Genomic DNA, 18,278 nt, shown 5'->3' with positions numbered 1-18,278 from the left:
GTACCAAAAGCTACTAAATAGCACTGATGAATGTTTGATTATATCAAGTTTCATCAATCCTGCAAAAATTAGGAAGAAGTGTAGGAAAATGTTCCATAATTCATGGAGGGCTAATAATTTTGGCTTCAACTGTAATAACTCTCGGCTAGGCTTCACTGTGCTAATCAACAACACTGAACGGAGCCTCTTTAAGGAAATTTAAAAAATAATAATTCTCTGACAAATACAATGGCTTGTTGTGTCTTACAGGCATTCTAAGATGTTTTTGCTAGTATTTTACTACTCTGTTACTGAGTGTCTATAAAATTTATAGATGAAGCTTCCAAGCAAGGTTAGCAAGCTTGCAAAACCAAGCTCCTCCTACTCAAGAGGGTGGAGTGATAACTTAGTAATAGAACGGTCAACACTGGCAAACATAAGACTAGCAATGCCGCTTTAAAATGTGTGTTTAAAATAATACATGTAATTCAAATAATGGGCAGCATGGTGGCATAGTGATTGCCACTTTTGCCTCACCGTAAGAAGGTCCTGAGTTTAAGTCCACCACCTGGCTGGGACCTTTCTGTGTAGAGTTTGTATGTTCTCCCGTGTTTGTGTGGGTTCTCTCCGGGTACTCTGGCTTCCTCCATTAGGTTAATTGGTAATAGGTGTGAATAGTTGTCTGTCTCTATGTGTCAGCCCTGCAACAAACTGGTGACCTGTCCAGGGTGTGTCTGCCTCTTGCCCTAAGACACCTGGGATAGTCTCCAGAGACCCTGAGAAGGATAAGCAGAAGAGAATGGATGGATGGTCAATAAACCAGAACGTTTAAACTTTTTTTCTTATTTGCAGTAGTCTCTGAATTGAAGATCTTTCTTGATAGTATGCATTACTTAAGTAGCTCCTTCCCTTTTCTAGAAGTCTAATTTTTTGTATTTCATTTCCATGTCTTCCTTATTTCCTTCACATCTTGCTCACCCACTCCGGTTTTTTGCCTTTCCACATTTCCATTTCTTCCCCTCTGTGACCTCCACACCTATCTAGCCTTAGCAACACCAGCCCCTCCTCTCCTGATCTCTGAGCATCTCACTCCTGACTTCCCCAATCCACCCACCCCGCTTTTTCCCACCTCGCCTTGTCATTTTCTTTTCCTCTGCACCACTCTTTCTGTTCCCCATGCTCCTCCCTCCCTCCCTCTCTGTCTCGCCCTCATTCGCCCCTTCTTCATTTAGAGACTTGGTGTGGCTCTGATTTCTTTAAATAGCTCACATTGCCTCCAGCAGGTTGAAGCTGCAGTCTGGTTCTGCTAATAAATGACAGCGAACAAATGTGAAAGTTGAATCAATCGCATTGAGACACACAGATAGGCAGACAAAAACTCACATCCAGTAATTGCATGGACACACAAGCCACATCAGATCACACAATATGGAAGGACATCTTTTGCAGAAAAGTGACATGAGGTGACATGTTTTGCTGAAAAAAAGAGAGTTTCATAGAAACATAGCTTCAAGGTGCATGTGTCTTTTCACATTACTGCTAAATACAAGCCTAGTCTAGTCTCATCTTATTCCTTATTCTATTCCATTCTACACTTTTCTAGTGTGAAAATCTGACAGAATAATGGATTGCAAAGTCCAAGTAATTTTGCACATTACTTCTGAGTCATTGCCTTGCATAATGAATACTGGCTAATGCACTTTTTTTGTTAATTCACCACAAAGGATTAAAACATATCTGCTTATGTATCACTGCAGAGCAGTGCACATATTCTTAGCATAGTGTGTGCATATTCCATCATGGGATAAAACCCAAACTTGGAGTTGGAACCAGGAAAGGTAAGTGTGATGCCTTTATTTATTGTTTGTTTCTCTCTAACACAAAGCCTGGCTTTCTCCAACTTTGTGTTATCATTACTGGCCCTGATATATCAGTTAAGTATCTTATTCAGCTTATCTGCGAGAATACGTCTGGCCAGTTTTCTGATTTTTTTTCTTTACGTTTTATCCTTGTATTTGTTGAGAGCACTAAAGTACAAGTCAGCATAAAGCCTGCTTTGTCTGGGCTCAATCACTCAGTTGAAAAATATACAAAAGGTAAAAACCAAGGCTATTTTTCCCATTATACACATTTAAACACACAGCTTGATGTTGGCTCTTCGAGGCATAATTGTTAACGGAGGGGTGTCATGGTCATTTTGAATTGTGGGTTTCATGTAGCCCAATTCGAACTGAAGTGAAGTAGCAGCAACACTCTTCTATTTGGTTCCCCAAATCCATGTGGGGAGTTTCAGCTAAGTTAATGAGTGACAACTACACAAGCATGGTTTTAACCTTTTTTAACTGAACGTTAATGTTACTCTGTCAACAGCCTATTGTCTAAATTACCAAGCTAACAGAGCTACGTAAACAGAATGAACATGAGAGCACCTGACTGCAGACGTCAACAATGCAGCGCAATGGAATAATCTCCCGATCTTCGCGAAAGTTATAAACCGTAATCCAGTTAAGGTACAAAAAAATCGATTCAACAAAAACAGTGATGCAGTTCACTCTTTTTTTGCTCAGCCGAACTGTCTCTGTTGATGTGTGGAGCAGCCCGTGTCAGTCACCTCTTTCACACGTCACTCATTCATCCGGTCATGTTCTGAAGTCTCATTAAGAAACTCAGCATTTTGATATAAAGTTTTTCCTTGTTCCCGAATACAAATATTTTTAAAATATTTGTTCGAAATAAATATTCGGAAAAATCACGTTATTTGTGCCTTTCCGAATACCATATTCGGGTTCGGCTCCACCCCTAATCTCCACTGTCTTTTGGGCGTTCAGCACCAGGTTGTTGTGGCTACACCAGGACACCAGACGTTCAACCTCCCTCCTGTAGGCAGACTCATCCCCATCCGAGATGAGTCCGATAACGGTGGTGTCATCTGCAAACTTGATTAGCTTGACAGACTGGTGGGTGAAGGTGCAGCAGCTAGTGTACAGGGAGAAGAGCAGAGGAGAAAGAACACAGCCTTGGGGCGAGCCAGTGCTGATGGTCCGGGAGTCTCACGTAGTCTCACGTGCTGCTTCCTGTCCATCAGGAAGTCAGTGATCCACCAGCAGATGGGATCAGGCACATTCATCTGGGAAAGCTTGCCTTGGAAATGGTCTGGAAGGATGGTGTTGAAGGCACAGTTGAAGTCTACAAACAGGATCCTGGCGTAGGTTCCTGGGGAGTCCAGATGCTGCAGGATGAAGTGTAGAGCCATGTTTATAGCATTGTCTACAGACCTGTTGGCTCTGCATGCAAACTGCAGGGGGTCCAGGAGGGGGGCCATGAGGGTCTTGAGGTAGGAGAGAACCAGGCGTTCAAATGACTTCGTGACCACAGATGTCAGAACCACAGGTCTGTAGTCACTTAGTCCAGTGATCCTTGGCTTCTTGGGGACAGGGAATATGGTGGAGGACTTGAAGCAGGAAGGCAGGCACATGACATGCTTGCAGTGAGGAGTTGAAAATGCCAGAAAAAACTGGGGCCAGCTCATTTGCACAGGCGTACGTTGGAAAGGAAGATCCCAGGAAGAGCAGTTCGTAGTCCACGCCTCCTCAGACGCACGAGTGCGCCAGTTCTCTTTCCTCTCCTTCGGCGTCTCACTTTCCTGATCAAAGTCTGTAGTAAATCCGTCGCAGATGCGACAAATACTGGAAAATAAATCCACAGGTGTTGTAATCCTGTAGTTAAGAAGCTCTTCTCTGGTGTAAGAATATTCAGAAGAATGTTCAGACACACAAATTATGCACAAAAACAAAACAGAAGTAACGCACTGAAGTACCAGGGCATCCATACGCAGCGCCATCTTGGAAACAATCATGCCATATCCTTCAGCGGAGTCACTGTGATATCAGTTCACTTCATCTACCTTGCATTTAATTATTTAAACCCAGATTATTGAGCTATGACTAGCCTTTTTAATCAAACAGGTGACCAATGAGCACAATGGGGAAAAAACCCACTAAAACTAAAACACTACTAAGTTGCCCTCTGTAATTACCATTTTCCTGAAACTGGGATTTTTCATCAATAATGAAAGTTATTGTAGATTCAGAATATTTGACTGAAAGTTTGAAATGAATGCTCCCATGTAATTGCAGGGAAAAGAGTCGAGTTTAAAAATTTAGTTATCCTGGATATTTAGGAAAGGTTCAAACTTAAAGATTTTTGTTTAGCAATATCAAATAAGCAGTGTGGTATACTTTGCTGAGTATAGTACTGTAAGTCTTGTAGGTCTCAGAGTGCAAACTTGGGTTTTGCTTCATTGTTAGCTTTACCGTTATCCTCATCCTATGCATTGTTGATGAAGGATTCAATTGAGTTTTATTTATCCAGGGACAAATCACAGCAGCAGTCACCTCAAGGTGCTTTAAATTTAAGGTACACACCCTACAATAACAGAGAGAAACCCCAACAATCAAATGACCCTCTTTGAACTCCATTTGAACAGGAAGAAACCTCTGGCAGAACCAGGCTTATGGAGGGGCAGCAATCTGCCATGACCAAAATACTTGGGATTTACTGCTTATTCTGCCAATAAAATATATGAATTGGCTTTTGTTAGCTTGTAATGAACACGTCTGTTTTCTTAATTGTCAAAATGTGTGTGATATTGTAAAAACAATATTTTTGATAGAGAAAGAAAGCTGTTCTGTAACTGACCTTTGACCACATCGTGGTAGGCAACCAAGCAGTGTTTTCAAGGCATCCCTTAATATTCAAATCTGACCACGATGGACCACTGTAAGCAATTTGTCAACCAATTAATAGTTCCACGCCTGAAAAAAAAAACCCTTGGCATTATTGATCACACATTCATTAGGGCCAGAAAGACAACTTTATATCTCAGATCATTATTTGTAAAATGTTGCAGCATGAAAACTATGAACTATGAGCTTGAACTAAAAGGCATGCACACAGTTATAGACTCAACATGTAAAAATTAAAGAGAAAACAAAGTGATCCGTGAAAATCGAAACACGTTCATTTAACAGCCGCCCTTACCAGTTACATGCCTAAAACGTCTCACTGATCGCTCGATTTAATGGCAGGACACTCCATTTGCTTGTCTGTCTGCAAAGTGCAAATGGCAATTTTTCTGTGTGAAATTGCATGCTGACAGTTCCACTGATGACCTCCAATCACAGGCGCTAAAAAAAAGGAAGGAGACGATTGTGAGCAGATACACAGTGACAGGGAGACAGAAGGTTCTTAGAGTCACCAACGAAGCGTGGGTCTCTAACATCAGTCATCATAAACCTCACCTTCAACAAAGACCCTGATAAGTCATGGAGTATGCTTTCCATCAGAACGTATGGAGTTCAGTGCAAGGATTTATGACAAGGTTGTATTCTTGCAAGCAAGGGTGTAGTATTGAGGAAGGTACCATCTACTTGTTATAGGAACATTGCTAATAAAAGTAGTGATTATGCGTACTTTGAAACCCAGTAGAAAATCTAGGTTTTGTTCTTCAGATATGGAGCAATTGTAGCAAACAATGTAGCTCAAACAGAATAAATAATTATTCTGTCACTGGGCTACAAAATGTTTTGTCACCATCTAGGATGGAAGTGATCCGCTGGTAATGCTTTTCTAATTAAGTCACACTCTATTTTCTGGGGCTTTTTTTTTTTTTCCGCTAACTTGGCAGCCACTTTAATCACATCCCCAGCAGCTGTTGACCCAGCTCTGTGGCACTCTGTCTGACAACCTCTGACAGATGCTAATTTGTTATCGTTACTTCCTGCAAACAGCGTCACCTGCAGGCATGATTGACACCACGGCATGTCAGTCTATCTGTCATTGGAGACAGCGCTTGACTGAAGTGGTTTGGCTTTAAATGGGAAGGTAAGGGGAAAAAAAAATAATATATGGATGGAAATTTTATTTAAGATGCCAGGAATCAGTTGAAGAATACCAGGTAAGTAAACAGTTATCTCCAGTGAGTAGCATAACAGTGTGTCTGTCAGAATGCAGGAATCTAATGATTTATACAACAGATACAACATAACTGAGATTTTGAGAAAATAAAGTAAGCAAATGCAAGATTTTCATTTACAGTGGATGAACTGAGCGCATAAGCATGCAACATTTAAGATTATTTTGAACTTTGAACTATGAATCCTGGAAAGCTACTTCAGGGCAGTTCAGGAATAAACATAAGGAAAAGTGGAAATGAGGTTGGAAAAATAAAATGTAGACCATGTATGATATGGTACTTGGTAGAACTACTTAATTTTTTCTTACTTTCAGTTATTTTTGACTGCATCCTTATTTACTTTGTGTTGCCACAGCAGGTCGCTCTGTATGTTTGATTTAGCACAGTTTTTATGCCATTTCACTTTTTCATGCAACACCCAATGAGATTTGTGTATACCTTCACATTTTATGAATTAAAAAGTGGACCTATTTCTGTCACATATATACTTTTACACTGGGAGACACCCATACTGATATTATTATTTGAAGCGTAGGTCATTTTCAATATATGTATAATTAATCCATGTGATCCAAAAGCGTAGGCGTGAGAGTGCACTAAACACTTGGTTTTTGTCAGTTTTTCTACTTCCTACTTTGGTTTGATTATACTGGGAGAGGATGCTCCCAATATGGTCATCTCAGGCACATTTTACCTATGAGTTCAGAAGCCCCACCCACGTTCTGTTAATGAGTGGCAGCCAGTAAGAAGAAAGCTTGCTTAAAGGTAAGGGGAAGGGACCTAAAATGGTTTGCTTTAGGAAGTGGATGAACTGAGGAGTTGCACCAAGGTCAAAGCTACTGTAGTATAGTCCAAGAATGAAGTATGTAGCTGTATATATAGTATAACAGAGCGCCATTAAATTAATAGGTAGCAAAGCAAACCTAGAAAATTGTTTATCCTTAATCTTTATTGTTGTGTGATTATTATGGTCCTCAGGTTTACTTGTCATTTTTTAAAGTACTCATATATTTATCTACTCACCATCGTTTTAATTCACTTTGCTCTTTTCATCACCATTAATGAAATAAAAAGTTGGAATAGACAGAGGGAGAAAACAAAACAAAAATGTTTCTACCTTCACCGATGGTCACAAGTGCTTAGTAGTGACCGAAAGGAAGAGATCACGGCTACAAACGGTAGAAATGAGCTTCCTTCAAAGGCAGGTGGGCTCTCCCCTAGGTTAAACCTTCTAGTTCTCAACATCAAAAGGAGGCAGTTGAGGTGTTTTGGGCAAGTCCTACTGAGACTAGGCCCTGAAGCAGACTCAGGACAGGCTGCAGAGATTGTATCTTGTTTGTGGTTAGGGAACACCTTGATGTACCTCGGACGAGCAGTAAGAGGTGACTGAGAAAAAGGAAGTCTGGGTTTCTCTGCATTGACTGCTGCTCCTGTGACCCAGACCAAGGTCATTACAGATTACTAAATCTAAACTTAAAACTAGACTTGAAAAAATGTTAGAGCAGAAATGGATGGATGCTTTGAATTTTTATATAATTTGTTTTGAGCTTTCAGTCTTCGGGTTGATGCTGCTTCCGCTGCCAGGCCTGCAAACAAAACAGGCCCGGCGTAGTTCGACCTGATGCAGTCCCGGATTGCACTGCACCATGGGAATTGTTCCTCTGGCATCACGGGGAGCGGGTAGATCTCACACAAGAAACCACTGGAAAAAAAAGTTTACCTGGAGTGACTTACTTATGCATTTCCTCAGTGCAGATATTCCAATTGCGGGTTAAAATAAAGAGTAGAATTCCTTGAAGACATTTTTTGTATTAATAATATGAATCAGAACCATGACATTGACTAAAACAAATCTGACAACTTCTGATGTTACCAGCTACACGCAGGGTAAATTGAGCATTAAGAGTTATCCTAGCTTAGCTGAGGATAGTTTAACATCAAAAAAGTGGGCCAAATGATGCCAGAGCACATGTGCACGCTTCCAACAATCATCCCTTGTGCCAATTAGCATAACCTGGACTCGTAGTTCATGTCAGCCCTGGTTCATACAGCTTCCCCAATGGACACAGTACCAATGCATCCCACTCAGTGACACTGATGTCCTAATAAACTACATCTGTCTCATCTTATACGCTCAAACCTGAAAAGCAAATCCTTGTCTGTTCTCATTTATCACTCAGCTGCTAGTACTCCAACCCCAGCTTTCGATAAAAACACACTGACACAAGCACACACACACACACACACACACACACACACACACACAGACAGAAAACCCCAAATATAGTCCACCTTCCATTACAACGCAGAAACAGTGTCATTTATAGGAACTTTTTATTTTACACTTTACAAAAATGCATACATCGCAGATGTTTTAAGCCCTCTAATTGAGAAATACATGGCATCAGCAAGACTAGATCTCTATTTTTTATGTATTCTGTTGGCTCTAGGCGCATTAAAAAATGTATATCACACTAATAAATGAAGGAATCTCTCCTTCTCTCTCCATTAATGCTCCCTGAGTTTTTCTCACACTTACTACTTTAGACTTATTAAGCTTGAGGTCGTTAGGACAAAGATCAGAGGGTTGTACTACAAAGCAGGATTGTGAGCTTAGGAAGGTAACTATACTAACCCTGGGTTTTTTAGTTTTCAGAATATAATTCACCTCTTATTGGGGCACAAAACTTATGCTGCAGGACTAACCTGCTCCAGAGAAGCTTGTGTTTGAGCTACAATCCCAACAACTACTAATAAATCAACTCACTGAGTCATCGTTACATGAAGATCTTGCAGAGACTGGTGTTCGTTTTTGATGACCACCTAAAATCATTTTTCTTTGCATAATGAGCATCAGTAAGAAAGAGTTCCACACTGCTTTTCAGTTTTTTCACAATATTTATCTAGAAAAAAATAAATAAACCAGGTGAAAATATACAAAAAATCCCACCAAGAAACTGAATCCTGATTTTAAAGTAACACTATTGCTGATACTACTACTACTACTACAACAGTGAAATGCATTATACATTTTCACACACTGTATATAAAAGATGGTCATGGTGATGTGACATAACCCATTTGTTCTGGAGTGGACATTTACAATTCTCAGTTGTTTGTGCCACATTGTTTTTTTTTAATTGTTTGTTTGTTTTAAAACCATATTTAGACAAGAGACTGGAGTGCCTAAAGTTATTAGGTAAGCCTAGCAAGATAGGTCAGCAAGCTGCATCCATAAATTGTAAGTAATAAGCTAATGAAGTACTTCACTCACCAAAACCGAAGCGCCAATCCAAACGTAGTGAAGAGGTCCGGTAAAGGTTACTGTCAGTCAAAGAGCCCACACTGCTACCTTTAAGCCTTAGGCCTAAGTAGCACAAGGTTAGAGACTGGTTGGCAACCCCCTAGCAACCTCCAAACACAAGTAAAAAATGTGTATTTCCAAATCAGCTGATGAGTGGTTGCTATAATTTGCTGGCTGTTACCAGTAGAGCAAAGAGGATGCTGCACCACAAACCTCCTCGCTGTGTAACACAAACCATAAATGGAGAACATTCACCTTCAAAATAGGAGCTGTGCCTTGATGCTGCAGCACTTTTCAAACGCTGCAACTTTTAATTTGAAGGTGAACAGTCTCTGTTTCTGGATTGAGCCACTCTCTTTTCACTCCCACTTAATCAGTATTTTGTGATCGCTTCTGTTGCTAGCAGGTTGCTGTGATTCCCAAAAGTTACCATGGAAGATACTGACTGGTCTGCAAACGCTCACAAAGAGGTTTTTAACCAGTTTCATGCCAACGACTCCCACCAACTATTGCCAACCAGTTATCATATAAACATTTTAAAAAAAGTAATTAGCAAGTCACTCAGAGTTGTTACAAAGGCAGAAACTATCCAAAGAACAAAACCAAAATCGTCATACTCAAGCATCAAGCAAACATATTAAAAAATTTACAGACATCATGTTATTGGTAGAGAAAGAGGCAGACATTGATGTAGGCTTCTTAAGGGCAGCAGATGAGACCCCATGCATGATGTAACACTAGAGTTTAAAAAAAGCAGTGTCTTCTGTGCAACAGCAGGTCATCTACAGCTTAGATAAAACCAGTCCTTATGACAGATTTTATGTCCTTTGCTTGTAGGTGTGAGAATTTGATGCATTACTATAAAGGTTCCCTTTCACTTTTGATCCACTTATTTTGGCCGCTTGTGTTACACAATAAAGCTGTTAAAGTCTCCATAACCTCAGAATGGTTCAAAGATTCTGACTTCGCAGCGCTGCATTTCAACTTGCATGAACTTGTCAGTCTCTGTGCGATCCTGCTTTCACACGTGGTGTCATCTTCAGGACGGCAGCAGGAACCCTGTCTTGTAGTAATTATTCATGCTTCCATAAACATTAAATATACACACGCACACTTACAACATATGGTGTAAATGAGAACAGCCTCCACATACGCAGAGCTCTATACATTTGTCCAGAGTGCAAAGTCATTTATAGAAGCTGCCTGGCCAGCTGCACGCTGTGCATTACAGAGACTGTGCTTTATAGCCATAAGCACATTTTTTTACAGCATGCAAGCAGTTTCCTTTTTGTGTGAAATTATCCCCCAACCCCCCAGCCGCAAGATTGCTTCTAATTTAAAGCCGCTATCTGGCTACATATTTCAGGTCATATTCACTTAGATTCTTAAAGAGTAGAGGAAAACTTGTTAATGTAAGCGTTTTCTTTTTTCCTTTATAGCTGTTGCGAAAATTCAGGCCACTGTATTATGAAGCAACTGCAGGATGAAAATACATGCAAAATTATTCACATTTGCTGGGTGTCATGATAAAAATGACAGATTTTAAAAAACAGTAAAAGTTGCTTCCTTATTGTTTTTTATGCTTAAAAGGATGACAGATACTCTTTAATGCAAATCAGCCACTCGGATAGATATTTGAACTCTGTGTAAATCAATATGATATCAGGTTATTGCATCTAACTCATATTGCCACTGATGTTTTACTAAATAATTTTTTTACCTTCTCTCCTTTATCAGTGAGCCAGATTTGCACATGAAGGCCACTGCAGTCCCTGGGAGGCTGATAGCATTTATAGTCAGCAACAACAAAAGAAAACCAAAGATGCACAAAATGTCTTGCTGACATTAATGTGCGAACATGAATGAACATTGTCACTGACAGCTCTTCTGAAGCTTCCTTTCTGAAATTAGCAGGTAGCTGTACACTCCCTGGCCACTTTTTTCATCTGTTCTATTGTTGCTAAGACATCTCAGTCAACCAGATCTAGCCAATCTCATGACAACAACTTAGTGCATTTAGTCATGTAGACATGGTCAAGATAGCCTGCTGAAGTTCAAACTGATCATCAGAATGGTTGAGAAAGGTCATTTAGTCATCTTGAATGTGACATGGTTCTTGGTGCCAGATGTCTCAGTTTGTATATCAAAAGCTGCTGATCTGCTGGGATCTACTGTGATTTTACTTTCAGTTTACAGAGAATGGGACAATATACACTTAGTGGGCAAAAGTTCCTTATTGATGTAGGAGGTCAGTGGAAAAACATTGGTTGGTCTAAATAGTCTTAATCTCATGACAGCAACTTATTGCATTTTGGCATGTAGAGATGATGTGAACATGAATTCAGCAGCATTCCTTCTGGACAAAAATAAGACATAAAATAAATAGTGAAGTGATCTCTCTCCTTTCATCTCAGACAGCGCTGTCAAAAAGCTCCTCGCCTGTTGATTATTATGTGCATCCATACTTGACATTACTGCCATCTTGTGGCCACAGCTGGCTATTGTCACTGAAAGCTGCAAATAATTCCGTTTCATAGGAATCGAACTAATGTTTGTGGTGGTTTGCGCATGTATATTGTGGCTAAACCTCTGGTCTTTGAGGGCAAACTGACGGGACAGCAACACGTGTAAGGCAAGCTGCTGCTGGCTAAGCTTTGGTCATATATATTAGCACTTCACTACATAAGCCAGCTAATAAGCTAGCTAATTAGCCAACTTGCCATTAACCACCTTTATAATGCAGATTTTTGTTTGTGTCAATTATATTCAGTTAATAAAGTCGGAGTCATTTCCATTCATGGCTAATGCAGATCTGCTGCTAACTGAATTATTTGCTGCACATAAGTGTACACACAGGAAGAATTAAGTACTTGGCTGTAATTAAAACCATATTGTGTGTGAAGCCTGGATCTAATATAAAATGTGATGGGTAGATGGGTTTCGCAATGATGGTTCAACTTCCAATTCCATACAGGACAGGCAATAACTAGCAGGTTATTTAACAGAGCTGAGCAGTGTAGCTACCATTAAGGATAAAGACTGCGGTTCTAACTTTATTTCAATTATACATGGTAATTTAATATCAAAGCATAATTATAGCGATTTCACACTTCACCTCCGCTTCTCCGCTTCTCTTTGCTCTTTTTACAGCCTTCTCTCATCCTTGCTGGATTCCTCTCTGCTCCACTTAGGATTTCAACACACAGCTGGAGAACCACGGCTTGTCTTCAGAATCTGAAAAGTAGCCTCGAGTGTTTTTAACCGGGAGATGTATTAGATGTCAATACAGGCACCAATCAATGTGTTAAAAGGAAAAAAAAACTATAAAGCTTTCATGTGGCGAAATCATCAAAATGTAATGATTATTTATTTTAAAAATGGATTTAGGACAAAATTATTAATTTCTGTTGTGGTGAAGCACTATGATGAGCACGCTTTCATCACAGTCAGAAATTGAAAGGTCTTTTCAAGTTGTTAAGGTTTGAGTATGCTCTTCTGGTGTCATGCAGAAGGGAAAATTAAGTGTTTGAATTGTGACTGTTTCCTACTGACCAGGCACAGCACCTCTAATCAGATTATGCCTTTAGCTGATGGTTAAATTAGTCTTAATCCTGAGCGCTGATTATAGAGCAGCAGGTGCCATTAGGTTTAAGTAAACCTTGTAAGAGTAAGCTATGAGGATGCTATCAGATGTGCCGCGTTCACCACATATCACTGCCTGGTTGACTGTATTTGTTTTTCTGACACAAACTGAGAGGCGAGCTAAAAAGACGCATAGCAACGAAATGCCACATCCATTGTGGCTGCTGTGCTTCTCCCACTTGCTTACAATACACTTGTCATGACTAAAATGAGGTATCGCTCTCAATGCCAATCAACTGGACTTTTATTTCCATTGTTCCCAGTTGTTTTTTCACAAGCAAAATGAAAAATATGATTTTAATTCCAAAATAATTACAAGTCCAAAAATGCCATAGCAGAATCAGGACACCCTGAGCTGCAGTTTGACTGTATCCAACAAAAACAGATAATACCCTGAGAAACAAAGGACAGTTTTCTTCTGTTCCATGTCTACTGAAAGACTCCTTTTGCTCTGCCAAATATAGTTATTAACCCCTACTTCACATAAATTGCAGCACAGCAAACTTTCAGAGTGCACCCACTTGGCTTAACAGACTTTTAACTTGATGCTGCTGGTTATGATGTGCTGTAACAACCACCCAAACACATATAATTTCTTCTCTATCCATACTTCCCATCAGAAAATCACCACCTAAAGCAGCAATTTGGGCATGTTGCTGATTTTTATAACAGAGAAGAGGAGATGCAATTTGCTGAGCATCTGTGTTTTTCTCTTGTTGGGGGTCTGTCAGCATATATGCTTCCAGATGCAGTAGGAAGCAGCTGGAGCTTTGAGACACCCTATTTCTTGATTTAAGCTTCATTTTTATCCCATAATACAGTCAGAAATAGCTCAAGCAATGTTTGGATTAAAACAGACCTTGATCAGGTCGGATCAGAGACTGGTTAGCGAATGTTGATGAGTTTGCTGTCCCCAAAACACTGTAAGAGAATACATGATTGATGACTTAATTAGTTTTTTGTCTCATTTCTTCAGCATTATTTTCCTAGGGACATCTGAAAATTACCCCATCACCTCTTTTTCAAGTGGATGAGCAAATTAATTTCATGGTGCCACTTTCTAATAAGACACTGAACCATCCTCAAGATGCCTTTTCCACAACTAGATGTCTTACGCTGGTTCATGGTACAATTACTTGAACATAATTTCTTATAAGTTCAGGAGTTTAAACTCTTCCGTCTCTTTCAGGGGCATCTACCATGCCCAGGAGCTTCATTGAAAACTTTGTCCTCATCTGTTGATCACCACTTCTAATTCCATTGTCAACAAACCGTCTTTGACCAATTTTAGGATTCTGCTCCTTAGTTTAGGTAGAGTGGGAGGATCTGACCACATGAGTTGGTTTGCAATAACAAGGTTGGTGGATTCTTGCCACCAAAATCAGGAAACTTTCTCAGTGTTTTTCCAAATGTGTTGAAAAGTCAATTGTTACTAGATTCTGATCATGTTGATCAGAATATGAAGTTAATTTCAACTGAGGTTATTATTCTTGTTTTTATTAATATTAGAGTTAGAAAGGAAGATGCACAAGGTTCATTGACAAATCACATTTCTTGCACAAGTTGTTAGACAACAAGTGTACAGGACAGACAGCCAGACCCAACCCTCATTTGTCATGTCCAGTTTCAAGACACAAAGATTACAATATCAGAATGACTGGCCAGCACGTTGTGGAGTGGGTGGGAGGTATTGTCCTTATCTTGGACAACATCCGCCTCTCTAACACCACCTGAAGGGAGTCCAGTGCCATCCCCACAACATTACTGACACATGTTTAAAGATCTCAGCTGCCTCAGAAAATATATACCACTCTGGCTTTTTTACTAAATATCCATCCATCCATTTTTTTTTCACGCTTATCCGGGTTCAGGACGCGGGGGCAGCAGACAAAGCAGACGTCTCTCTTCTTCATTGATATTACCAACATCTAAATGCCAAGGTTCTTTTCTTTTTCCTTCCTTTGTGTGGTTCAACTGTGCTACATCACTTAACTGAAGTCTAATCACTGAAATACTTTTATTACCTAAAATGTTCTTTCTAGTTTTGAATAACATTTAAAATTGCATGCAAGTCCAGCTGTTGATGTCAAATTAGACTGTCTTATTGGCTAAAACACACTGAAGAGGGAAGACTGTTCAAACTCCATCTGGCTATGCAAAGAAAGGCAGATGTCCAGTATTTCTTTTTTGTTTGTTTGTTTTATAGTTGGAATGCATCATCTCACAACCCACAGTAAATCTAAAGTGCCCTTTAGAACATTCACTCATATTCTGACTTTCATGGGTAAAATGGATAAAGAGAAATCGCGCTGCTCTCAAGGCCATCTACAGACGTCCTCTCATCATAGGTTATTATTGCACTGGAGGGCTTTTGTCATCATTCCGGTACTTTTATAATCACTGGCTCAAATCTAAAATTACCATTCAGGCAAAAGAAGGTTGATGTTTCATTCATGTATCAAATGCAGCAGAAGTATTCAGTATTCTAGGCAAGACAATGGAAACACATCGATTTGCCCAAAAATCTATATGCCACCATCCTGTGCATAAGATTCTTATGGAACACTTGTTTTACAAGAATCTGTTAATTTAATACACATTTTTAAAAAGCCCATCAGCCTCCTTCATCAGTTAGTGGTAGAGTTATAGTCCCTCACTCTGCAGATGAGCAGAAAAAATACGAAATGTTCAGTTTTTTGCTGTCATTTAAAAAAATGTCATAAATGAAAATAAATAGCTGAAGTTATTAAAATTGGTCAAATTTATTGTCCATCTAACAATAACTGAACACATTCAATTTAAAAAAGGAATAATTGCATGAACAAAACAGTAGGGATTTTTTTTTTTGTTTTAGTTTGTTTCTTGTTTTGATTTTTTAGTGTGACTCATACAGAAGACATTTAATTTTTTTTATTTAAAAAAATTAAATGTCAGAATAGTCAGCATCCCACAGTATTGTCCTTTGAATTAGTGGTTTCAAAGCTTAGAATATGATCCAGAAAAGCACAGAAAAAAATGAAACAAATAAACTAAATAATTTCAAAATCAATCATTTATTTAGTAAACATGAAGCTTCCAGAAGGCTTCTCTGGTAGCACAATAGAACCAGCCGAGAATCTATTACATTTCTAACCTGACCGACCTGTGTTAGGGGGCACATCAGAGTCATAACACAGGTGTAGGTACAAATGTGTCATTCTACAAGTCTGTTCATTCCTGCTTTTACCACCTGCTAACAAATATGTTTTGACTGCTTTGTTGGGGTTTCCATACCCTCTGGGTATTCCTCGCTGCTAGCTTTGTGTTAGCATCACTGATTGTGTAGCATGTTTGCAGGTCATTGGGAAACACTGATGTTGTTTTTGTGTTTTGTTGCAGTCTAATTATCCTTTTGCTCAATAGATTCAAAGTAAGTATCTAAGTAACTAAGTACAAAAGATATCCTGCAAGAACTGGCATTCAGTACTAAAAACTTTGGAAGTCATTGCTCCCAACACTGGTTGCGGGCCACACAAAAGGTCCTTGAGGGCAGACAAAGGCCCATGAGGCTACTTTGAAAGGTTTCAAACAACTTTGAAAACTTTGGATTTAAATGTGAATGGTTAAGTCCAGCTTTTTTTCCATGTCGGGATCTGTATCTTCTATCAGCCAAGAGAAGAAAAAAAATCCTCCAATGCTGCACTCACTTAATGCACTGTTTGCTTGGCTACATTACAACAAAAGCATTAGTACTTTATAGGTGCTGGGGTGGAAGGCTGAAGTAAAAAAAAAAGAAAGGAAAAAAAGAGACATATTTGTGCTGTGCCAGCACTGTGCTGTGGTAAAAACTAAGAGAATTGCTGGATAAAATATGCAATCCAACGGAATGGAGAAAATGACGATGAGAGAGGATAAAAAAAAGTGGTGTGTACTGTTGTGCATCGCGCAGTTAAAGTCAGGAAAAAGAATGAGCATCGCATAACAGAGTAGCCCGAGGCCGGGGCTGCTTTGGGCTGTGCAGTATGGAAAATGCATGTAGTTTGCTGCTGATGCATTAAAATAGGGGGACATTCAGGAAAGATGTTATTTCTATTGACAAACATGGGCCAAACATGGTTAGTTTGATCAGAACGAGGAAGCACAGCAAAGCCATTCATCCACTCAGATTCAGCTCGCGCAAGAGAGGCTGGATCAATACGACAGAGAGCTGCATCAGGCAAAACTAATTGTGGAGGTGGAGGTCGGGCAGTGCACCTTTTCTTTAAAGTGCTTTCAAATGTGCAGGGATCCTTCTGCGCAGAGGTGAGACCCCTTACACAAAGTCAAAGTACTGAATGACTGTTTGATTGCTTGTCTGCTGGCTCAGTTAAAAAATAAATAAATAGAAAGAATAGTTGAAGTCTTCAGGTGTTCAAGCCAAAAGGATTTAGAAGTTATTTGACTCTTTTACAGCAGGTGGCGGCTCAGTGGTTAGCACAGTCACCTCACAGGAACCAAACGCCATCTGTGGCTCTTTCTGTGGGGAATTTGATTGCTCTCCCTGGACTCCTTCCTAAATTTCAAAGTCAGATTGATTGGAAGCTGTGGGGACAAGTGTGAGTGCTGAGGATGACTTCCTCCTAATGTATGCTGGAGCAGACTCAAGCCACAGTTTCAGCAGGGATTTATACTAAAAAGTGTCCCCAAGGAGGGCACCGAGTATCTGACGTGTGACCTTGGAATATCAATAAAGCATCACAGAGTACAGCTGTGTCTTCGTACAGACAGGTGACAAATTAAAGATAATAGAAAACATAAAGCATCTTTCTAAGCTACTGGGTCAATTAAAGTGCTTGAGAGGTGATTTAGCTTTTTGAAACAGGTTGATATCAATGGCTAAATGCTATATGATACAATTAATACACTGTGGATAGGTTTTCTCACAGAGACTACTTAAAATTATACATTTAAATATAATACAGGGCTGTTTCCATTCTGATTATACTTCTTCCTTTAGATAGACAGTTTGCTTTAAAGCTCAAAATCATCAAGAGGAAATTTGGGTGCTTATCTGAATCAAGCTTTGGAAAGCTGTTGTGGAAACCGATGTCCTAAACTGTTAATAATATTGCAATTGTTGCAGTTGTTAATACATATATACATTTTGTTTATAACATAATTTCCCATGCACAGACAGCATAAAACATCCATGCAGCTTCGTCTTATTACTCAGTTCTTTAGGTAAGAAACATCTTGTGTGTTTAGTGTATCAGGGATGTCATGATCCTACTATAGCAGGATCATGACATCCCTATATATGTATATATATATATATATATATATATATATATATATACATATATACACATTAGTGCTGTCAAAATTAACGCGTTAACACAAAGTAATCCGCCACCGTGATGG

At 39.4% G+C, this 18,278-nt stretch overlaps 1 pseudogene; it reads right to left on the bottom strand.

Annotated features, from left to right (window-relative positions):
• Positions 1–2,868: 2,868 nt before the first annotated feature.
• LOC146360930 (uncharacterized) overlaps positions 2,869–18,278 on the bottom strand; it is a 122,139-nt pseudogene continuing 106,729 nt past the window's right edge.

The sequence above is a fragment of the Perissodus microlepis genome, chromosome 23 (assembly GCF_051167445.1).
Source record: "Perissodus microlepis isolate ML-2025 ecotype Zambia chromosome 23, ASM5116744v1, whole genome shotgun sequence".
NCBI classification, from domain to species: Eukaryota; Metazoa; Chordata; class Actinopteri; order Cichliformes; family Cichlidae; genus Perissodus; species Perissodus microlepis.
This window is presented reverse-complemented; position numbering and strand designations above follow the sequence as displayed.